Below are 25,039 nucleotides of genomic sequence, written 5' to 3' on the forward strand. Positions count from 1 at the left end.
CTCCGCTTTGTCCGGTCCCTCTTCTGGGACCGGGACTTCACCGTGGAGCCTGGAGGCTCCAGCACTCCTCTCTTCCGCGCAAGAGGGGGACTCGGCCCGGGGAGTTCTCAATGCTCAGGTCGGGCTCCTCCCTCGTGTCCTCCCAACACAGAGCTCTCTCTCCATCATGAGAGCCCAGATGACCGGCCTCACCTCCTCACCCAGGCCCCCTCCTGGGTCCCGGGACTTGCTAATGGCACGCGAGGAGGCGGGGTGGGCTCCCGTCCTCCTCATGACACAGCTGAGCTTCCCCTCCGGCAGCAGGCGGGCCGTGGATGGCGGCAGCAATCTTAGCTCCCGGGGGAAATGAGGGGTAGGTCCCCCCTGTGTTAAAACTGTACAGCGGGGTGGGCTCCTGCTCGTAAACACCAAAATAAGCGGTGGGGCACTCGTTAATAAATTAAATAAAATTGTGTGCCTGAAATTGCGGGGTGGGCACCCGCTAATCCCCACAATCGGGGGAATCCCGATGCGGGGGATTCCCTCAGATCTTCAAAGCTCCAGGGCTCCTCTGGGAGCCAAATCTAAGCGCTCCTAGGGTGCAAAGAGGCAGCATCTTGTCTGGGCAAAGGAAAAAGCAAGGCAAAGGGTCCAAAAGGTCCTGGAGCATCGAGGATGGAGCAAACAGCTCCCAGCAAAGAAAAATCCTCCAGGTATCCAGGGGCAGGGCAGGGCCAGGGAGGCAGAACTTCCCCTGGACCCCAGCAGCAGCATGCCCCTGGTTGTTTCAAGTCAAGAACATTTTACATGGGGTTACAACCCCCTTTTTATACACACATTTCCTTTGTTTAAAAGGATGCAGGCAATGGGGGAACCAGCTACAACTGGTTCAGCGGAACTCCTGAGCACTTTGTTTTGCTCAGCCCCTCTCTCCCTTTCACTGGACAGGCTACGGACATCAGAAGCACCACGGGGGGGGGGGGCGGCATTGTGGAAGGAAGGCACAGCCCTAGTCAGGTCCCAAGTGCAACTCCTCCCTCCCGCCTACATGCAGATCTCCCCATTCACCACTGGGCAGACCCATCCTGACTCTTGGAGCCAAGCACACCAGCCAGTTCCTGTCAATCACAAGCCAGACAGTCAATTCACATTTACTGCACACAGAAATGCCAATTTCTAAAAGTGGCACTTGTACACTAGACATATTAAGTCTGCGCACACCGTCGCGCAGCATTTAATCTCACAAGTTTCCACATACCAAAACTCGCCCCTGCACTCCCCACACATCAGGAACTACCATGGACACACATATCCCCATGCATTCTTATGGGAGGGCAGGCCACTCTCACCACAGATACACAGAGAGCGCACGCAATTTACACTGGTCCACAGTGAAAAAGTGCACAGAGGCCTAAAATCACCAACACATGGTTACAGAAACAGGCTATAAAAATGCAAAAAGTTTCGGGGTGAACCTGTCAAAGGGCCAAGTCCAACAACACCCCACTGTTTGGTCAATGGATCAGCTAGTAAAAGTTAACTAAAGGACAACAAGACCAGCTTAATTCTCCATTTATTCAATTGTATTAAATATTTCAACCTCTCCTAGCATGACCTTATTTATTAAACCTTTATTTCAAATTCTATTATACATTTTATTAATTCACCTAACGAAAGAAAAATTTAGACTCAACCCGTTTACATTTATTAGCAGAATAGAACAGAGAAAATAAGTCAAAGACATATTACCAATCTTCTCCGAAATGAAATTCAGGGCTAAGCAGAAGAGTTCCCAAAAACAGCCTCTCTATTTTGTCTCGATTTTCACCTCCCATCAGGACTACGTCCCCATCAAAAAGTTAAATTCAGGAAAAATTTCAAAGTCTCTGTACCAAGGAAAAATCGATCAGTCCGATAGCATGTCGTGGTGCGAAAAGTAATTCAAAACCACACTTGTTTTCTCTCTTCCAAAGGACCTCTTTTATACCCTTTTCCCCTAACTATCTAACCAAAGTTTGAAACTTTTAGGGTCCACTGTCAATTCTCATTGGTCCATTCAAGGGGTGGATGGGGATAACCTCATCTCCTCATTGTCCATATTTTCGCCTAGTCATTGCTCTATACACAATAAGGTTCCGATTGTTCGTTATTACATTCTTTCACCCTTGTCCTTTAACTTGTCACTTCTGTGTACTTTCCCAGGCTCATGACACGGACATCTTAATTTGGCACCATTCTGCTCTTCAGGCCATGCTGACCTTGACACCAACCACACAGGCACAGGCTGCTTGCACATCTCTCGAGCACAATCGCGCATGCGTAGAAAGACATTCACTGGGAGTCATGCAAATTCTCCATGTTATTCTAGGCTGCGTGAGCCATAACGGAAACTATTATAGAAACAAAAACAATTAAACATTAGATTTTGAAGTAAAACCCTTCTGTCTACCTCCCCCCATTCTATGTTCACCCTGTTTGAAGTTACCTAGCTTTCAAGCCACAATTATGCATTGTTTTCTTACCATCCTCCGTCATTTCTGCCACAATTATACATTTAGGAAGCATACATGCATAGCTTTTCATTAGATTATAGCATTTCTGCACTATATTAGTAAGACAATTTCACATAATTAATGGATTACGGTTTGCAACACAACATAGTATCCCACGTGTATTTGTGTGTGTGCTTTCTATTCTATGTTGGTTCATTTCAAAACCACACGATTAATACATAATACAGTTATGGACTTCACGAGGGGTATACAAAACTTTTTGTTTTCACCCTCCCTCCATCACATACACTTGAAAAACAAATACATAAAAAAGAAAAGCCATCACACTGAAAACCTCATGACTTGACAAGTCAGACTTATTGACTTTGCAAATGTTTGTTAGACTGTTAAATTGAATTTGCTTCTTAATACAGTTGTATCGCTGCTTATAATGTAATAAGCATGGAGATGCTTTCTCTGTCCCTCTGCATATGTTGCTGTTCTATTTAATTATCTTTCATCCTAGAACAGAATGTTTCTTGATTTTCAATAAAACACAGCGCAAGGTCTGTCTACATTTGGAAGTACATTAATGTTCAATAAATCATAGTGAATCGTTTGTGCTTCTTTAGACATGTTTGACCCCCGTGGTCTTCTGTGGTTTGCCTCATTATTTGAAAGACGAAGTTCTTTGAGACTTTCGGTCAAATGTTAATCAGTGTTTTTCACGCTTTTATGTGCCTTATGAAATCGTTCTCAAAGGTCGAATTGGTTCATCCTTGTGGCTAATAACGAGCACATCAAAAGAAACAGCACCCCCTGGCACTCTGTGCAAGATGTCAGAGACCACGCCGCACAGTTCATCTGCAGCATACATAAACTCCGCTAACTTTGGCCTACTTTTCTTTCAGCCTCGTCAAAATTCATAACAGGTTCCACAGGATTTTTTCTTTCTTGCCATCGCCCATTATTACCTAGGTACTTAATGCAGCACGAGGCTGCTTTGCATAACAGCCGGGAGCGTTATTTTCAGTCTTTACTGTGAGCTGCCCCACAGCCTCCATTTCACAGAGTTCCTGTACAAACCATGGCTGTCCTGTATCCCCGGAAGAGCTGCCAAATCAAGGCAGCCATGTTGGGTGTGTTTACTGTTCTTTTCACACTAGGGGCCTGATTAAGATGGTTGTGGGATGGATAGTAGTGGTGTTGTTACTATCATTGGCAGTTCAACAGGGGCAATGTGTGTTGCAAGCTACAGAGGCCTTCTTACGAGAGCCCTGGCACTTATTATTATTTTTTTTACAAATTGAGCACTGTTATTACCTCTCATCTACCAGAGAGCACAGCTGTTTTTTTTTTTTTACAAAACACCTATAGTGGGCTTAGCAAAAACTTACTGCCAGGGTCGGAGCTAGGCATGGCCGTGTAGGCAGCTGCCCAGGGCTCCACACTCAGCTCAGAAACATGGGGCCCCGTTTCTGTGTAAAAGGCCACATTTTCTCAGTCAGCCCACCTGCTCTTTCAGAGCCCCCTCCCCAAAGCAATCACATCGCTAATGTGTTTTCAAGCGAGGTGTCTCGACCTCGCTGCTCACGGCATGGTGTCATTCTTAGAGGTGCAGTGGTGGGGGTGGGGAAAGACTGGGTATAGGAGGGGACAGCAGCAAGGATAGCAATGATGCCGCCTCTCAGAGACAGGGGCGGGGCAGCACCTCTGTTAAAAACCTGTGGTGAAGTCTTGTCTGCCCTTTGTGTATTCCGTTTCCAGGCAACAGAAGGCTCTTTTGTTTCCAGGACTAGCCGGACATTAACAGGTAAGGAAAGGTGGCTGAGGGGAGGAGAGAGCATCCAGATCAGACTTGCAGGGCACACTAGTGCAGTGTTTAGCAAAATGTCTTTCTACTGCTTTGAGGCACAGGGGAGGTGTTTCTCCATCCAATGGGCCTCGAAGCACTGGATCAGGTTACAAGGTCATCCGTGAGGCCCCTTTCACTGGGACTTGGCCCATTATCCCATGCTGCAAAGCCCAGCAGGGGGGCCTCGCAGCATTCCATTAGGCTGCAAAGTCCTCGTGTGGGGCCCCCTTTGCAGGGCCTTGTATCCATTATGTAGTCCTGGGAGGCCCAGGGCATTGTGCCCTGTCCTTGGCCTTGCACTGCTATACTGTTAGATCACTACATTTTATTCCACAGAGGGACTAGCATGTTTGCTTCCCAAGCCAGGTCACCAGTGCTAAACTTAGAGGGCTAGAGGGGTAAATGCAGCTAAGTGCAGAACACATGATAACCACCCATTTTCCCCAGCAGGGAGCTTTGTGGCCCCTCTTTTTATGATTGCAGCAGATTAACTGCTCCATGACACACTTTGAGTCCCCCGGTCCACTTATGTCCCAGGGGCTGTGAGTTAGTAATTTCTTGTCCATATAATTACTTGTAGGAGATTTCATAGATACAGTTTTGACAGCCCATGGCGAGTACTGCTCCTGGGTCTTGTTTAACAGGGCAGTGAGGGTGGGGTGCAGGGGCAGACAGAAAGGATCTATTGTAGCTAAACAAGGTTTCTTGTTGCAAAAGAGTGCGATACGCTGTCAGCCAGCAGCCACGAAACCTCGCTACCTGCTTTATCAAATGTAGAAATGGCAAGCAACTTCCTTGATATGATGAGTGGAAAGACATTGAAAAACCTATTAAATGTAATGTGCAAAGGTTTAGATGTATTCTCATGAACTACCCCAGTCAAGGCCACCCTTTATTTGTAGGCCCCATCCCCCAATCAGTTCCTTATGAAAAACCTCGACGGTCCTTACACATCCTGATTTTTTCGCTCTTTCTCTTGATCTCTGAAGAGATCTAAATGCAGCTGCGCAGGTGATTATTGACCATTTTTTAGTGCCACTCTGACCCTTAATAGAGTAGACCCTGCGAAAGCATGTGCTACCTCATGTGTCTTGCTTGCGAGACCCTGTAGTACACATAAAAGTATTAAGAGCGCAACCATTGTTTACCATTTTGTTGATTTGCGTGGCACTCTTCTTATTAGCCTCGTAATTCGTCAAGGCAGACCTAACATAATTTCTGTTCCTCACTGTAGAGCAGAGACAAAAAGCACTGATTGAGTCAACCTAATCAGCGCCCGTCCACTGCTACGGACGTCATTGAGGTACTATTCTGTTCTGTTTAACTTTTAGTGCCCTGCAAGTAGCAGGCATGCGACTGGCATAAACATGCCCAGCAGGACAAAACAAATTGTAAAGATTTATTTTCTATAGTCTACTTTCTTTTATTTTGCCAAGTCTTCTTTTCTTAATTTGCACTCGTGCTTTCTTTTGTTTTTGCTTGTGGACACTGTTCTCAAAAGATGAGGATTATTTTATTGCAAAGCAGCATTGTTTCTTTCTTATGTGTATTTTCAGAAATGATGCTTTGACACATATTGCGCCATACACGCCAATCCCCCCACTCCAATCCCCCACTCCACCTCACCCCACACCAATCCACTCCACTTAATACAATCCACACCAAACCAATCCACCCCACTCCACCACATTCCAATCCTCTCATCCCACCACATTCCAATCCTCCCACCCCAATCAGCCCCACTCCAATTTACCCCACTCCAATACAGAACAATCTGCCCCACTCTAATTTACCCTACTTCAATCCAAAACAATCTGCCCCACTCCAGTTTACCCCACTCCAATCCAAAATATTTTGCCCCACTCCAATTTACCCCACTCCAATCCAAAATATTTTGCCCCACTCCAATTTACCTCACTCCAATCTAAAAGAATCTGCCCCAATCTATTCTGCCCCACTCCAATCTGCCCCACTCCAATCTGCCCACTCCAATCTGCCCCACTCCAATCCACCACACTCCAATCCACCACACTCCAATCCGCCCCACCTCACTACATTCCACCCCACTCCACTCCAGTCCAGTCCACCCCACTCCTGTGCACCACACTCCACTCCAATCAACCCCACCCCATTTAAATCCACCCCACTCCGGTTCTCAGCACTCCTGTTCACTCTACTCCATTCCACTCCACCTCACCCCATTTTAATCCACCCCACTCCAATCCGTCCCATTCAGTCCAACCCAATGCAGTCTAATCCACCCCAATCTGCTCCTATCCACCTCACTCTACCACAATCCAACCCACCCTGCCCCAGTTCAACCCACCCCACTAAATCCAATCCCTCCACCTACCACATTCCAATTCACCCCAATCCAGTCCAATCCACCCCACTACACCAGTCCAATCCACCTCTTTCCAATCCACTCTAATTCACCCCACTCCAAACCACCCTACTCTAATCCAATCCACCCTAACCCAAACCAATATAATACACCCTACTCCAATCCACCTCAATCCAATCCAACTCACCCCATTACAATCCACCCCTCTACAACCCAATCCCGTCCATCCACTCCAATCAACCTCACTCCACTCAATCAAACTCACTCTACAGTCCAATTCCCCCCTATCTTCTCCAATCCAATCTACCCACTGCCTCAATCCACTCCAAACCACTTCACCCGGTTCCAACCCACTCTACTCTACAGCACTCCACTCTATCATACTACACTATACAACATTGCAATGACACTGTACTCCCCCTTACTCCACTCTGCAGCACTTTACACCAACAAATCCAGTCTATGACACTCTACTCCAACCACTCCACTCAAGGGCACTCTGTGCCACTAACTTTTAACCATGCTGAACAGCAGCCACGCTGGTGTACAACATGCCAAATACACATTGCCAAAGCCAATTGCTCTTATAGGCGAGACCTATTGGCTTTGCCAATGCTTATCAATGGTGATGTTATTCTGAGCCTTTGCCTAGAATATTTACCATGAAAAGATGCACACAACACATTGGGTATTAACACAGTGGTAAAAAGCACAATACCTATGTGGTGGTGTGCCACAGGTATTTTTAACTGTCATTTGAATTACCACTACCATATAAAAGTGTTTCATTTCACTTTTTTCTAAGGGGTTGCTATTATACTATTTTATGACGCTCAGATATTGGACCCTGGAAGGATGATTGTGTATATCACATAGATTCAAACTACTGATCTGCAGTTATACAGCCGGGGTGCAACACACAAAATTATTCTGCTATCATCTATGAAGAAACAGAGACCTTTGCTTGCCTCCTCTCCAGACTTTGTTGGTCAACAGATTTACTATCCAATCCAATTACTCAATTATTAGTGACCACACACAAGCATCCAGGCCTTGCACTTATTTAGCCTTGTTTTCTGCATGTACTCAGCACAAACACACTTTACGGAGTGGGGGAGAGGGAATGAAATAAAAAACAATACACACTAACCTGTCTGCCGCTCGCCATCACCGCCGCCTCCTCTTGGTCCTCTACCCCGCTTGCAGGGAAGGAAGTAGGATGCATCACTCTCCCAACCTCCTGATAGCCAATCACAATGCTGCAATGCAGTGTTGTGATTGGTCTGAGCACCATGGATCGGCGCTCAGCCAGAGAATGGGAGGCTGGGCATGTTCTCCATGCAGGCTGTAATGTAGCCTGCAAGGAGAATATACAAAGTGCGCATTAATGCTTGGCCTGCCCCAATGGCCGGCCAAATGTTCATGCGCACTTTAGGGAGTGCAAACTTCTCCACAACTCCCCTTCACCTGTCTGCTGCTCGCCATCACCGCCGCCCCTCTCGGTCCTCTTCCCCGCTTCCAAGACAGGAAGCAGGATGCATCTCGCTCCCAGCCTCCTGATAGCCATTCACAACGCTGCAATGCCCGCCAGATTATAATGGCAGGGGTAATGCGGTGGACGGGAAGACTGTCCGCCGCTTTTCTGCCCAGTTACAATGCGTGCCGGTAGCAGCCCTTCCGTGGCGGCGTTGCCGCCACCGAAAGGCATGCGATCTTCGCAGGTGGGGGCCTGTTGCGGGCCCCCAGTATGTTGTATGTTGGGGAGGGTGGGAGTTGCACATGAAGGATACCTATGGACCCCCCTGCATTTGCATACACAACGTGGCAGGCACCGCACGGCGCCTGACACGTTGTGCATGAAAATGAGCAAGGTGATCCACAGCATTGTGGTGGGCAGTGCTGTGATCACCGCCTGCCAAAATGTTGTGCATGGGTGATGCCACCGCCACCGTGGCGGTGGCATCCTAATTGCTGGTGCGGGACCACCGCACCACTGGAGGCCAATTCCAGCACCGCTAGGGTGGCGGGCCGATGGAAGTCCACCCGCCATCCTAATAGGCCCCATAGTGTTGCTGTATCTCCCTCGTGTGCTGCTTTGCCCTTCTCCCCCAGTCCTCAAAGACATTTCACATTTTTATGAAGCACTTTTTTTGCAGCCCGGCAGCAGCCATTTGCTGTCAGTGCTCCACTATTAAAAAGGGCTTTTGCACAATTAGCATTTCTCTTTTTTATTTATCTACCTAAGTAGCATCCACTGTATTAGATAGGTCAGTTAAAAAGAGTGAAATGGTGCCTACATCATTCTACAGGTGCATGCTTGCGCGCACGTACACAATGATGCAGCAGCCACATCATAATGCCTATTGTTTCTTTTTGTGTCAATGCTATGCAGCATGTTAGCCAATGCTGCAGTATTAATAAACAGCTCTGGCTAGGTCAATAGGTCCAAAAGGTGAGACCTATAGGCTTTGCCGTGCTTGTTTTTCTATGGCTTATAGGTTTATTCAGCTCTGGATTGGGCAGCATCCGTGCTAAGTGCTGCTGTTAAGGAAGGAGAAATCTGTCTGCTAGTGTCTGTAGCTATCCACTAAGCTGTTTGTGCGCCTACGTTTATTGAAATGGCTTGTGTTGCAACTTTACATTCACTGATCACAGTTACAAGTTGAGAGTTTACAGCTCGAATGTGTTTTACTCAAACCTAGCATTCCCGTGGTATGGTAAATTGTTACAGGTGAGCAAATCTGTTTACAGGGGGCAGAAGTTGAGGATCTAGATAAGATATGCCTGGGAAAGTTTCTGCAAATGCAGTTGTGCGGGCCTTGGGCATACACAAACCTTTGCCAAGCCTATTTTCCACCTTGGATAGGATAGGAGAATTTCTCCTGTCAACATCAGTAATAAATCTGTATCTATGTTAAGAAAGTGGAGCGAAGAACATCACAATTCTTGGTGGGAGAGAAGGATCTTTTGCTTGCAAAAACATGTTTTTTCCGATTAAGAAACATATTAAAAATCACAATTTATGGTAAGAGAGGAGAAGAATCCTCTTCTTGGAAAAACATATTTTTCTGATTAACCCGTTGAGCGCTCATGACGAGCTCAGCTCATCATGAGGCACAGTGGAGCTGTAAATGTAAATGTACAGGAATTTATATAGCGCAAATCACCAAGCGGTTTCTAAGCACTTGCTTAGGGAACCTGTCCTGGTATTCCCCTGTGAGATAATCCCGGCAGGGTATCTGCAAGGTGAAAGCCAGGCATCCCGCCGCGAGGGGCCGTTGTGGAGATTAAGCAAGCTATTGTCCAGAGTCACAGAGTGTGAACCTGTGAATCGAGTAGGCACCGGAGCGAGAATTGTCAAGTCCATGGACATTTTAGGACTCAAGACCCCACCGAGCCGGGAATTGAACCCTGGTCCCAGGCTGACCTCTGCTTCCAGGTCTGCCTCCTCTAACCAGTGAGCCACACTTCTCCACGCTGTGCTCTTGATGATCTGAGCTCGTCATAACCGCTGCAGAATGCCCATGTGTGGATAATTCTCCTCCTGTGCGGGGCGTTCCATTGAGTCATGACGAGCTCAGCTCGTCTTGAGCACAGCTCCGTTGTGCAGCGTGACGAGCTGAGCTCATCATGAGCACTGCTGCGCAGCACGCAGCCTCCTTCCCCCCGCACAGGAGGGGAATTAACCCCACGGGGAAGGGTTTAAGAAACATAAAAAAAAAAATTCAAAATGTAACTGTTTTGTGATACATTTATGCATGCATAGATTGTAAGGCATTGGGGTAGCAAAACTTTCACAAAAGCATTGTATAGCTCTGATCAGAGGCGTACCAGCATCAGATACTCCAATACCATATACTCACCTGGGCCCATAAACACACACAATTTAAGTGCACCGCTGTAGTCAAAGTTTATTATATTTCATACCTTAAGATTGATTATTCCTTATTCCTTACCAACTTTTCACTGATCAAAAAGTTCTTTCCTCTGGGCGATGGACCAATCGTTGAACTAGTTGATGGTGAATATTGTAACTTAATTCTAACCTTTATACTTTAAAGTAAATAACCACAGACTCTCGAAAGTTTAAATCTTTATCTAAATTAGTTGCATGTGAACCACTTCAAAGTACCGCACACTCACCAATATTAATAGGAGAGAAGATTCAATTAATCGCCATCAGCACATACTTCATACTTGCAATGACTTATGCTCAGAATGGAGAGGACAGAGAGAAAAGAGTACTTGCACATTCACAAAATTTATATTTACCTAGTATGGTGCGAAGACCAACCCCCTGGCCAAAGGGCTGATAGGGGTCCCCTGGGATAGAACAGGAGACAAAGACTTCAGGACAGGATAGATGATTTCTCTAACACAGATGATCACGTCGCACCCCTCTCTGACACTCTCTCCCACCTTGAGATTCTTCTGCGATCTTTAATTTGGTATATTAAGCTCTGCATTCGATTCTTCATCAGCATCTTTCGCTAATACGACAGCACCCTCGGCTCAAAGCATCTCAGCATCGACGTCTCTCAAACAGCATCCCGGTCTTTGCTGCTTAACTAACTAAAGCTACCTCAATTATACCTTTTCGTTTCTCAAGTACCGCCCATTAATATTTTAATATCGTAAAATACTAACTCAGATTGGTCAGGGAAGGGGGGAAGATCATCACACTATGCTTACATATCATTCTTTTCAGTTAGCCTTTTTTTAATAAACCCATCCCCTTAATTTTTATTCATACTTTTATTTTCTCTCCCGCATTCACATTACATTTGATACAAATGTTTAACTTTAACATGTGGTTTTATTCATTCAGGTCTTGTACTGCAGATTCCCAGGCTTCAGGCAGGCTGTGGCCCTGCACTCTTCTTGAACCACACGTCTTCCTTCCAGACTGACTTCCACTTCCTATGTGCCAGAATCATGTGACACGGCTCACTCCAAACATACCCAAGAGGCCCAAATGTGCACTAGTAATAAAGTCAGAAAGACAGATGTTACTTTCAAGAATAAATACCACCCATCTCGACTCTAATTCCCTTTACTCATTAATACTTTTTCCGCATTAGCCTTAGTAAATTCACTCCATTTAGTTTCAAGCAAGCAGATGCAAAGCAGTTGAGTCTTTATGACGCTATATTCATACCGTTTGCCCATGCGCAAGAATTTCCCTCCAAGGGACAGCTCGTCATACTGCGTAGATGCAGTTGGCACATGCGCAGTAGAGAATTTCATGTTAGCAGCCATTTTAAAAGCCACTCGAGTTATTCATGTTAGCAAATACATAAGGTAGCTTCTCTAACCTTTATTTTTATGTGGTGCGTATTAGTTTTACGCAGTACAACTTTAATATAATGTTAGGGCGTTAAATGAAAGAATTTATTCCGATCAAGTCTCTTTTCTATGAATCCTTGCTCCATCACTCCTCTTGGGAATGTGTGACTGTTACAGATCCCCGTGCTAAAATGCTTGAAACTTTCATGGCAATTAGCTGTCAGTGGGTAATAGTGAAAAAAATCATTTTATTCGAAGAAGTATTTTTCCACAAGTTATAATATTTATAAACATGTTTGATTCTTGTTTTTGTAAAGGAGTGAGTTCCAAACTTTGCAGTTTATATGAAGTATGTCAATTTCATGATTTATTTGAAATAAGTAAGGGTCCCTGCTTTTATACTGTTTTTTACAGATAAATAAAAACAAAAATCCATTTATTTTCTGGTTTGTATTTATTTTAATTGTGTATAAAAATGGAAATTCGGTTGTTTTTTTACTGATTATAAATGCTGTCAGTCATGACTGCTAGGTCAATAGCTGCGCAGATTGACAGGTAAGGGTGTTAAAAAAGAACGGAATCTTAAGTAAGGTCTATAATATAATGTTCATACTTTCATATAAATATATTGACTCATTATCTGTGGGTATTTGAAACATAACATTCACTCTAGCAAAAGTGCACATTTATTGATAAATAAACGTGGATATATACTAGTTTTATCTTCAATTAGTTAACAAAAGCAAAAATAAATATGAATAAATACAGATAAAACCAGCAGAAAATAAATATAGATAAATACAGATGGAAATAAATACCATAAAACCAGGACCCCTTCTCATAATTCACCAGCACACAATCATTGTCATGAAATGTGGATTTTAAACAAAAGAAGCCCAGATAAGATGTTATTGGTCCCTAACTATGGGAATTCCATTGAATATTAAAATGTAATGAGTCCCCTTCAATTCAGAGATATAAATAAATCAATTACTTTGTATAAATTCTTCTGCCACCTATTAGATGAAAAATGAGCAGCTGCCATGACCCATGTTAGTTTGACAAAAGATTTTAGAACAAAAGTTCAGAACTGAGAACGTCCTAAATAAAACCCCACCTACTATTATAGTTTTTTCCTTTTCTTTTTACTAGATGGGTTTTAGACAATAATTTGTATTATTCACCTACTTTCCGAAAAACATTTTTCTGCTAAGAGAAATAATTCTATTTTTCATGCCATACGAAATCTAGGGGCGTATTGCCACCAAAACGTCACTTTTTATGGCATTCTAGTGGCGATAAGCCCTTCCCCTTATTTACAAGGCAGTTTTAAGCCACTTAAATTGGCTTAACGCCGCCTAGTAAATAAGACCCCTTTTCATGCAGAACTTAGTGTGAAAGGGGCGGGCAATGGGTGTTGCAGTGGGCGTTCTGCTGCAACACCCATTGCTTTTGACGTTGCCCCCTATTTATAAAGGTGGCGTAAATATGGGAAAGCGCCAAAAATATGACCAGGGAACACCTGGCAAAACAAGGAGACATGATTAATGTCTCCTTGTTTTTTTTGTTAGTATGTGTGCTGCACAATGCAGCAAACTTTGAAAGAGCAAATCAGCACTAGTGATTGTTCATGTGCACAGGAACAATCATTCCCTGCAATGCAGACACCCTTGTGCAAGAGTGCCTGCGTTGCCCTAAGCTGGATTTAGTGCCAGCGCTAGGGGAACACAGGGGTGCGGTGCATTCTTGTGAATGCAGCACATCCCTGCATTTTTAAACTGATGGAGCGCAGCGTTAGCAATTTTGGAGTTACACCGCGCTCCGCCACTTTATTGTAAATATGCCCCCAAGTCTGCATGTTTGGTGCTATTTCAACACTAGACTTGGGAATTAGAAGCTGTTAACCATGAATTATAGAGTTACAAAAACGTGAAGCCAACATCCTTTTCTTAGATAATACTTGAACCTTAAGTAACAGGTGAAGTCATGTTGGGGGGATATTTATATTAGATTGGAATGATTGCTTGGGGGCTTCCTGTCACATTGAGGAGAAACCTAAGCAAGCTTTAAACCCTGCATTACAGTGTTTCAAAAGAACAGGAAATTCTCTAGAGCATAAATCTCTATCCCGTTCAAGAGTCAAATCTTTTGTTGCCTGTTTGACTCTGGGAGCTTGTGACATCATGCCCACACCAGCTCTTTGAACTAGGTAATGCCAAAGTGTCTCTGATATCACGGTATAACTGTGTGATTCTAAGTTCTGTATGACGTACACTGCATTATTATGTTCTAATTTGGCCCTTGGAGCCAATGTAGGTATCTGAAAACTGGAACTATGTGTTCCTGAGGGTCAAGTTCAGAATGAGATGGCCAGCCACGTTCAACATTCTCTGCAAGTGGTGCATAGTGATAGAAGCAGTGATTACACATTGTTGTATATAGAGATCTTCAGACCACACTTGTGCCCTTCCTCAGCATTGTAAATGTTAAGAATGAAAGAAGTCTGAGTGGACCTTCACTGGATTTGAAGTCTTGACCTGCCAACCACATAACTTTGAGTGTTTAGTCAGTAAGCCACCCGTTCAACTTTATATTTTTAGCAGCATTCCAGCACCAGATCAGTGGCCTCACACTCTATTACAGCTCAACTCCTTATCAGATTACTGTAAGAGCTTTGTGGAGAAAGCCCTTACTACACGTTATCCACTACTCATATTCCACCTAAGGCATCATGGCCACAACTCTGCATATAATCTTGTATTCATGACCGCACAAGGAGAGCATTATTACACAAATAACAAACAAACCAGACCACTTGCTACCTTGAGAGTTTCAAACAGCCTTGAGCACACTATCCAATGCCCTTGACAACTTTGAATCTTCACACTATCAAAGACTTATCTGTAGAGTAAATATCCATAGGAAACTGATGAAATAGTAAGTTTATTCGTATATAAAGAAGCACTCCCTGAGTACAACTCAAGTCTTCCAGAAGTTAGCAGTAACTGACTCCACATAACAGTTTCAGCATGGAATACATACACACAAACTGTACAGGTCGCGAGTGATGCACAATCAAATAATAATACAACTCGAGACATATGTTTGAAGGAAAACACTGGCACGAGTCGGCACGAGTCCATGTGAAGGAATGCGCCAGTGTAAACTCGCGGCAAGCATGTACTCGCGCTGACTCGTGCATAGTATAAACAACACACCTTCCCTCCTTATGAAAAAAAAACAAAAAAAAAAACACTGTAAATTACATTTTTCCTGTCATGTAAGCAACTAAATCAGACAACCACTTTGGTTTCTTAGTAACCCTTTTTGGTAAAGGAACACCATGTTGAACAGTAACATCCTGACAGGTGATACTATTACTTGAACAAGAAGGTACAGTAAATGCAGTATTCTGATTGGTATAACAACTGCTTGAACAGCAAGGTAAAGGATCTGTGTGATCACGAATTACACCCTCACTGGAATCCTCATCCAAAAAGGAAAGATCAGGATGTTCAGAAATAGATTCTTTGCAATAAACATCCTTATCAGCTTTGAGAATAGCAATCCTACTCAGATTCCAAACTTTATTGTTAGATAATCTCACAGAGTTTTTCAATACCTCCCAAACTTCAAAAGGACCCATAAAAGAACTTTCACCTTTCTTGACCTTCCATGGTTTTTTGACTTTCACCATCATACCAACTTCCACTTTCGGATCCTTTTTAGAACCACATTTCTCATCAAAATACTTTTTATTAGAGCAATGAGTGCGAATAAGGTTTTCCTTAACCATACTGAGATCCACACTTGAAGAAGTGGATTTCACCAACCATGAGGGATTCACCTTTGTCCTAGGGATTCTTCCCCTCATGATCTCAAAAGGAGAATACCCAGTCATTGAATTCATGGTTGTCCTGTACATCCACACTTTCTTAAATATATCAACTTCCCATTTTTTGTCATCACTACTAGTAAACTGTATAGCTCCCTTCAGAACCCTATTGAACCTCTCTATAACTCCATTTCCACTAGGATTATATAAAGATGTAGTGGAATGGGCAATCCCAAGCCTTGAAAAATAATCATTGGCTTTCTTTGAATTGAATTGTACACCATTGTCAGATATAATTCTTACCGGTAGACCTTCTTCAATAAAAACTTTATCTAGAAAACACAGAACAGAATCAGTATCTATCTTTTTGACAATTTTGATAATTGGCCATTTAGAAAAAACGTCAATGGCTGCAATGACATACTTGGATTCGCAACCAATAGGACCCATGATGTCTATGGCAATGGTTTCCCAAGGATTATTTGGAAAAGTATGTGCACCCATATTGGGTTTTAGAGTAACTAAAGACTTATCTGAGTTGGCACATACCACACAGTTTCTAACCAACCGTTCAATAAACATATCCATCCCTGGCCACCAAAATAAATGCTTAACTTGTTGCTTGGTTCTAACCATGCCACTATGACCTTCATGACCCTGCAGAACTATAATTTTCCTCACACCCTCTGGTGGAACAATACGTTCACCCCTTTTTATGATGTTCTCACAACATGAAAGTTCTGATCTCACTTCCCAGAAGCTTTTCAATTCTGTATTCAAACACTTTTTGTCAGGCCAAGTACCAGTGATATAGCTGGCAACATTTTTTAAAATTTCATCATCCTCAAATTTCTCCCTCCACAGGGTTTGATCAATTGAAATGGGACCCTCATCATGAATCATGGCAATTTGGAAATTGTCCCATTCATTGCGCAAGTCCTCCTGAATTGGTAAAGGCATCCTAGATAAAAAGTCAGCAGAAACATTTTCTCTGCCAGGTAAATATTGTATATTATAAATAAAGTCCTGTAAACGCATAGACATGCGTGCAATACGGGCTGACGCTCTCAACATGCCCTCTGTGGTGAGAAGTCGCACCAGAGGTTTGTGATCACTCCTCAGCGTACACTCCTTACCCCAAACAAACACTCTGAAATGTTCCAAAGCCCAAATGCACGCTAACGTCTCTCTTTCTATTGTGGAATGCTTTTCCTCAGCAGGGGTAAGAGCCCTGGAAGCATGCGCAATAATAACTTCTTTACCCTCCTTATTCTTTTGAGTAAACACAGCACCCAGTCCTTTTGCGCTAGCATCAGTAGTAATAATGTTTTCCAGAGAAGGGTCAAAGCAAGAGAGCGCACTTGCTGAACATATAGCATTCTTCACATCACAGAACTCCTTCTCGCATTCACTTGTCCATTCAAAAACAACTCTATTTTTGATTAACTGCCTGATATTATATGTTCTGCACGAAAAATCAGGCACATACCTAGCGTAGAACTCAACTAATCCTAAAAAGGATCTTACATCGTCTTTAGATAGAGGATGAGGAGCTGACTTAATTGCTTCTAAAAGTGAAGGTTTCGGTTTGACTCCTTCTGCACACAGTTCATGACCTAAGTAATTTACAGAATGAACACCAAATTTACATTTCTCATGCTTAATGGTAAGGCCATGTACATTAAGTGCATTCAAAACTTCCTCCAAAGCAGTAATGTGCTTGTCCTTGTCATCATTGAATACCAATATGTCATCCTGAAAACAGATAGCATTTTTACAGTCTTTCAAAATGTCTTGCATAACCCTCTAAAAAATTGCTGCTGCGGACGCCAGACCAAAAGGCATCCTGTTGAATCTGAAGCACCCAAAAGGTGTGATAAATGCAGTAAGGTCTTTGCTTTTCTCATTCAGCTCTATCTGATGGTAAGCAGCAGATAAATCGATGGTTGAGAAAATATTCGACCCCCCAACCACAGACAACATTTCAGAGATACGAGGAAGAGGGAATTGGTCTACAACAATATTATTATTAAGATGGCGAAGGTCAATGCATAGTCTCACCTTGCCATTGGCCCGTCTAGCAACCACTATGGGCGAAACCCACTCAGATGATTCTATTCTATCTATTATGCCACCTTCTACCAAAGCATTTAATTCATTTTTAACTTCCTCTCTTACAGCAAAAGGGATATTTCGAGCTTTGTGTATTTTTGGACAAGCATTATCTTTTAAGCGAATTTCATGTTTAAAGTTAGTCAACTTTCCAATGCCTTTTGAAAAAACATTAGGGAATTTTTTTAACATCAATGAAGATATGCCATTTTGCTCATCAATCAACATCACTGGATTGGGGCTATTAGGGTCCAACACAATGTCAAGTTTACCAAAATCAAACCAGCTAAGAACTGAAGGACCCTTCTTAGAAACATATAATTTTGCAATACACTTTCTATTCTTAAACCTGAAAACTAAGGTTCTGAACCCTAAAATATCTATCCTTCCACCTGAATATCCCTCAGGATTAATATCACTTTCTTCCAAATGACTACCTAGTCTTGGTACAAATAATTTCCTCCAGACCGATTCACATACTATAGAGTAAGGTGATCCAGAATCCGCATACATGTTGATTTTTACCCCTCCAATAACCATATCGCATAATGGCTTCTTCTTAATAGTCTGGTCATTTACATTTAAGACTATAGAATCGTTTATGTTCAAAACAAAGGAACAATTATTTGAATCATCTGTGAAATCTTCATCTTCACTATTTTCACTTAATTCAATACATTTGACTTTTTGGTTGATTTTACCCCTTCTGCATGCAGAAGTGAAATGTCCTTTTAAGCCACAAATGGAACATTTCCGTTTTAAACCAGGACAAGTTTTTTCATTTGCCAAATGTGATTTGCTGTTGCATCTAAAACATTTAAGATTACTTTTTGAATCTTCAGAATTTCCCTTGGAAGAAAATATTTGTTTCTTTTTAGAGAAATCCTTATTTTTACTGTCATACTTATGATTAATTTTTGCAACAACATTTTTACTGACTGAAGCATCTTTGCCTTTAACTTGTAATGCACTCCTACAGGAAAGTTCAGCTTTTCTAACTATGGACACTACAAAATCTAAGTTCTCATCACCATTCATCCATAGTCTTTCCTGTATGGTTTCATTACTAGAGTGCATAACTACCTGATCCCTGATAAGATCTTCTTGTAAATTTCCAAATTTACAATCTAAAGCTAAGGTTTTCAGAGACGAGACAAAGTTATCTACAGTTTCTTCACTTAACTGTTTTCTTTGAAAAAACTTAAATCTAGAAATTCCAATGCATACTTTGGGAGAGCAGTACTTATCAAAATCATATACAGCCTTATCAAACACATTCATGTCACCACTTGCTTGTGATGTAGGGAGTTGATTGAAGGCTTTTAATCCTTCAGGTCCCAGGCAGTGTAAGAAAATACCTTTTTTTTCTGGAGCTTTCATTTTACCATTTGCATCTAATGTCTCAATATAATTTAAAAAATAAGCTTTCCATTCAATCCAAGGCATACAAGGAGAACTACCAGCTGACCAATAACTTTGTGGAGGAGAAAGAGTATAACCTTGGGCACACATAGTGATGAAAATAAGCAAATGGATGAATTAATTTACACTGAATATCAATAACAAGTGTGACATTAATAAAACAAAAATGAGAAAATAGCTGTAACACTGAGAAAAATAAAGTACTTGGTTGTTGAAGAAAAAAAATATAGTCAAACGATTCCTGAAGAATCAGAACGTTTTCCTGTGTTCATTTGAAGATTATCGTAGTTTCTCTGTATTTCAAATCCCCCTCTGCTTTCCTGTCTTTCAATTTCACTCCGATTATTTGGTTAGTTTCTCCGTTTTTTTTAAACTGTAATAGGACGAAACCGATGAAAAGAAGCGAAGTCACCTCTTTTGTTTCACCAAACGTGGAGTAACCAATGAAAAGCAGCGTCTTAGCGTCTCCGTAAACATGCAGCAATCGCTTCCGCTTTAAATCTTCCCTCAATGAGTGTAGACGAAAGGATTCACCAGCGCACACGAAGACGTGCACTTCAACACGCAGAAGAAAAGGAAACAAATGAATTCTGCTCTTCGGATGGCTGTTCGTCGTTTCCTTAACAGGTACAGGAATCAATGACGATATTACATAGCTTTCCGAAGGTCTGACAGAAAATAAATAAAAATGCGTAAATTTGCATAAAATTGGACAGGAAGTGCTTCTTGGGAGGTTCACTGCTCCGTCCCTCGTCGCCAAATTCTAGAGTAAATATCCACAGGAAACTGATGAAATAGTAAGTTTATTCGTATATAAAGAAGCACTCCCTGAGTACAACTCAAGTCTTCCAGAAGTTAGCAGTAACTGACTCCACATAACAGTTTCAGCATGGAATACATACACACAAACTGTACAGGTCGCGAGTGATGCACAATCAAATAATAATACAACTCGAGACATATGTTTGAAGGAAAACACTGGCACGAGTCGGCACGAGTCCATATGAAGGAATGCTCCAGTGTAAACTCGCGCCAAGCATGTACTCGCGCTGACTCGTGCGCTGACTCGTGCGCTGACTCGTGCATAGTATACACAACATTATCTCACTTCAATCTTACACATAATTTTTTAATGCATATCAAATAACCTACTGTATTGCCTCATAAATGACTCATCTGTATCAACCAATGGTTTCTATAAATTTTCTTCTAGAAAATGTCCACCATTAGCAAACCACTAGCCACTCCTTTCTTACCTTCCTGCTGCTTCTCAACCGCAGCCTTTTATACTCTTAGACGTTACCACACCATGCGTATCCAAACTCATTTCTACTATCAAAGACTTCAGCCTAATCTTGGCAGGGTCTTTCAGTTCTCAGCATATCAAATCTCTTTCCCTCGCATCTAGCGTTCTTCTCTGCCTGACCTCTTTCCTCAACTATTCGCTCACACCTGGTACATACACAACTTGTTTGAAATCTGCAAAGTATCTACACCTTTAATAAACCTACTGCTGATCCCTCCTGCCACTCAAATCATCCTCCAGTATCTTAAAAAACTTATTTTACAAGACATAATGACTTGTCTTTAATAGCTTTATATAAAAAGATTACAAAACGTATCTGACTGCGCCGGCATTGCTCAATACAATCAAATGTTTTCTGTCCTCATATTCTTGGAGCTCTTTGCTGACTTCGAGGCTGCAAACCACATTACTCTACCTTCATTTCTGAATTCACTAAGGATTAGTGACATGGCTCACAACTGGCTCACATCCTCCTTCTCTAAACTCTTTTTGACAGTCACCTAAGAGTTCGAGACATCAACACCTACCCTTCTACCAGTAGATGTCCAGCAAGGCTCTGTCTTTGGTCCGCACCTTTCTCCCTCTGCACCTCTCCCCCGATATATCACCTCGTGATTTGGTTTCTATTATCAATTTTATAATATGAACAGCCAAACAATTTTCTCCTTTCCTTCTTTTATACCTCACCTCCAGTCACACATCACAAAGTGCATCACTGTGATCAGAATGCAGATGACAGTCTAGTCACTCATCCTGAATTTCTCTAAAATCAAGGTCCCATGTTTTTGCTTTTCAACAACATACATTGTATACTTTCCCTGTTCAACAGTATCAATCTCTCTTACTAACTCTATCCACTTCCCCCTCTCTGAAATTCACCTCCTCAGACAGAAACCAAGAACAATTGACAGATATATTCTTTTCCAACAAACAATATAGAAGCAGATTTCCAATTACTGAATATGCACAATCTGAAAACAAATACAATACAACATAGCTAAACACTATGGCCTAGATGTATCATCGTTCCTATTTGCGATTTCATAATAGCGATTTTTAGCGAATTGCTATTCAGAAATCGCAAAATGGGATGTATGTTTAAAATCGCTCATTTTTAGTGATTTCTTAATATTCTTTATTTGCGAATTCGCAAATAAGGAATAATTTCCCATTCATTCCTATGGGCCAGGAGGCCTATAGGAATTATTGTGAAATACATCTCATTTTGCGATTTGCAATTTGCAAATCGCAAAATGAGAATGATTTCAAGGGTGCAGGGGTGTCTCAAGGACACCCTGCTGTACCCCTGAAATCCGCATTTGTGTGCATATGGCGCACATACATGCCCTATGGGCATGTATGTGCGTCATATGCCACCTTTAAAAATGCAACATTTGGGATTATTTTAAGATTTCGCAAATTACCACCAACTTCAAGTTGGTGGTAATTTGCGATTTCTTAACTCAAAATCGCAAAATTTAAAAGTTTCATACATAGCATTTAAGGAATCGCAAAATTGCGATTCCTTAAATGCTATAGCAAAATAAGGAATCGCAGATTTTTGAGATTCTTTATATTGCGATTTTTAAATGCATCTCAAAACATGCAAAAAGACCGTTTACGATTCGCAAAGACTGAAATTCGGCGAATTTCGGCCTTTGAGAAACGCAAAAGGCTTGATACATCTAGGCCTAAGAAACTATTTAGTATTAATTAAACTGGACTATTACAATAATCTTAAAGTTGATCTCCTGTGACAAGACAAGGCCATAAAATGCATTACTCCTTTAAGTCGCAATGCACTACCTCCACCTTTGTGGGTTAAAAAGGCATGACGTGTGCCAGTTTCCAATCATTGTAGGATCCTGAGCAAGTGATTTGTTGTTTAAAATGAGTGGTGAATATGTCTACTACAAGAGTGGTCAAAATACAATGGGCAAGGAAAAGGGGAAGGGAAGACTGTTCTGCCACAATGATTTTTTTACAATGAGTAGTGCCAAATTGTAGTACTCGGCACACAGTGAATAATATTGATAAAAACGAAAACATGTTTTAAATTGTTAAGCAGTTTTTCAACACCAATCGATAGGGCGTTAGGCGGACCTCCTCATAGGCATTTTGGGTGGAGGGAGAATTGGCTCAGTAGCAGATTTTGAGACACGGAGCTAGAAACATTGGTAAGAACATGAGAGTATTTAGACACAATTTTATACTTTGTGAGCTACACTTAGAAGTGTTTGGGAAATATATCAGATTATTTAGAGTTTAGCGAAAATAGATGGCTGTCCTGTCTGTCCTATTTGGAGTGCATGGCCATTTATACCCTCTAATAAGGATGGATGGGACATCCTCTTGTTTTTGGTTGATGTCTCATATTCACCAAACTGTAAATAACGCCCAAAAGTCTCATTAAAACACAGTCAGACAGTAAAATGGAGCGAAGCTTGGTGGAATTTATAAACCGATACTGAGTGCACCAAGATCTAAATGCCCAAGAAGGTGACTCTTCATGTGATTGCTTGTGATTCAACTGGCCAAAGGAGCTGCAAACACCCCTGACCCCTGTTCAAGTAGTACAAAATTGCTTTCTATCATGAAAAAATGGTAGTGTGGTTATGTCAATGTTATGTGTATAAACAAGTGATACTCTTCGATACCATATTTGCATCCTCACGCTCTAATTAGGTATTTTACATTTTTTTAATTATAGTTTAGCTATAGTGTGGCTCACTGGTTCGAGGCGGCAGACCCGAGAGCAGAGGACGGCCCGGGACCAGGGTTCGATTCCTGGCGCGGCAGGTTTCTGGACCAGGGTCAGCAGACTCGATAATTCTCTCGCCTCGGTGCCCACTCTGATCAGCGATCACACTCGGCAACTCTGGGCATTAGCTTGCCTCATCTTCACTAACGGCCCCACCAGACCGCCGGGGATGCCTGGTCTCACCCTGGAGATACCCATTAAGGGACCATCTCTCAGGGAAGCCAGGAAGGGTTTCGCAGCGGTCGAAGCGCCTTGGGACCCTCCGGGTAAGTAGTGCGCTATATAAATGCCTATACATACATACAATTTAAACCATAAACATGACACAATACACAGTACCAAACAGTAAAAAAGAAGACATACAAAAACATCATAGGGCTACTTCAACCATAAAGCCTCGTGTTTATGGGCCTCTACCTTTTCCTTCAGCCCTTCCTTTTAACTGTAATAAAAGTGCCCAATACAGAAAATAAAAAGTCTTGTAATGAGTTGAGCAAGCTACAACGAATCTGTAGTACTACAATTAACTTTCTACTAAAAACACCACTGTGGGTGTAAAAGTGCTTAAGTGCAAAATCAAGCAGCGGTAGTGGGTAGTAAGTAGACAATGGTTTTCAATCAAATATATTACCAAAGTACGAGACTGTGCTTTAATAAAGGCCAAAGTGCAAGACGAAAGTGCCAAATTAAGTAAAATTATTGCCTTAACAAAACAAGGTAGGGAACAGCCACTATGGCAGGCCCTAGCAGCAGCAATTTAATAGCACTGCCGTTTATCGTACTCATAAAAAAACATCTATGGGTGTGAAGATGTTTGTGCGCAAATTCAAACAGCAAGAATAGGTACTATGGTAAATAGTCAAATATGGTACCTATATGCAAGACTATGCTTCGATGCTAAACCAATGTGCAAGACAAAGCTGCCAAGTTGAATTAAATCACCTTAACTTGACGGGATAGGAACTAAAGGGAACCCGAGCAAGCAGCTCGACCTTGCTGTTTACCCGCTCGTATACCTTTGCCTAAAAAATACCTGAATTACCACAGCCTAGAATCAGGTGCCAGGATCCCCCCTGCCCCCCTCAAAGATCGCTCATTACATTATATTAAGCAGTTACAAGATTTTTTTAAATAGCCAAAAACTGCACTATTTCACTATTGGCAAAACCTGTGGGGCATATTACCAACGTTAAGCGATATTTATCACTAACGATGCTTAGCAACACATTTTTTAACGCTAAGCATCGCCGGAAATTATCGCAGAGATAACTTGCTATTAGAAAGGTTTATCTCAGAAGTGATAAAAATCCTCACGCTAACTGCCAATTGAGAGATTATCGCTGGAAAACCAACGATAATCTCTCAAAGTTTGGCGTTAGCTTGATGATAGGGGCTCACAAACTTAGCCATGATATCCACCTTCCATAGGATATCATGGCTAAGTGAGGAAAATACCAGGTGTAAAAAAAGCAGTGCTTACCGCGGTTAGCGCTGCTTTTTTTTTATCACTAACAGGGTTAGCGAAATCCTTGATAATAGGAGAAATGTCGCTTAACAACATTTCTCCTATTATTTTTCTCTGGAACGCCCCCTTTGCATCTCATTAGAGATGCAAGGGGAAGCGTAGAGAAAAAGGGTGCTAACATG

The sequence above is a fragment of the Lissotriton vulgaris genome, chromosome 3_1 (assembly GCF_964263255.1).
Source record: "Lissotriton vulgaris chromosome 3_1, aLisVul1.2, whole genome shotgun sequence".
In the NCBI taxonomy this organism is placed as follows: Eukaryota; Metazoa; Chordata; class Amphibia; order Caudata; family Salamandridae; genus Lissotriton; species Lissotriton vulgaris.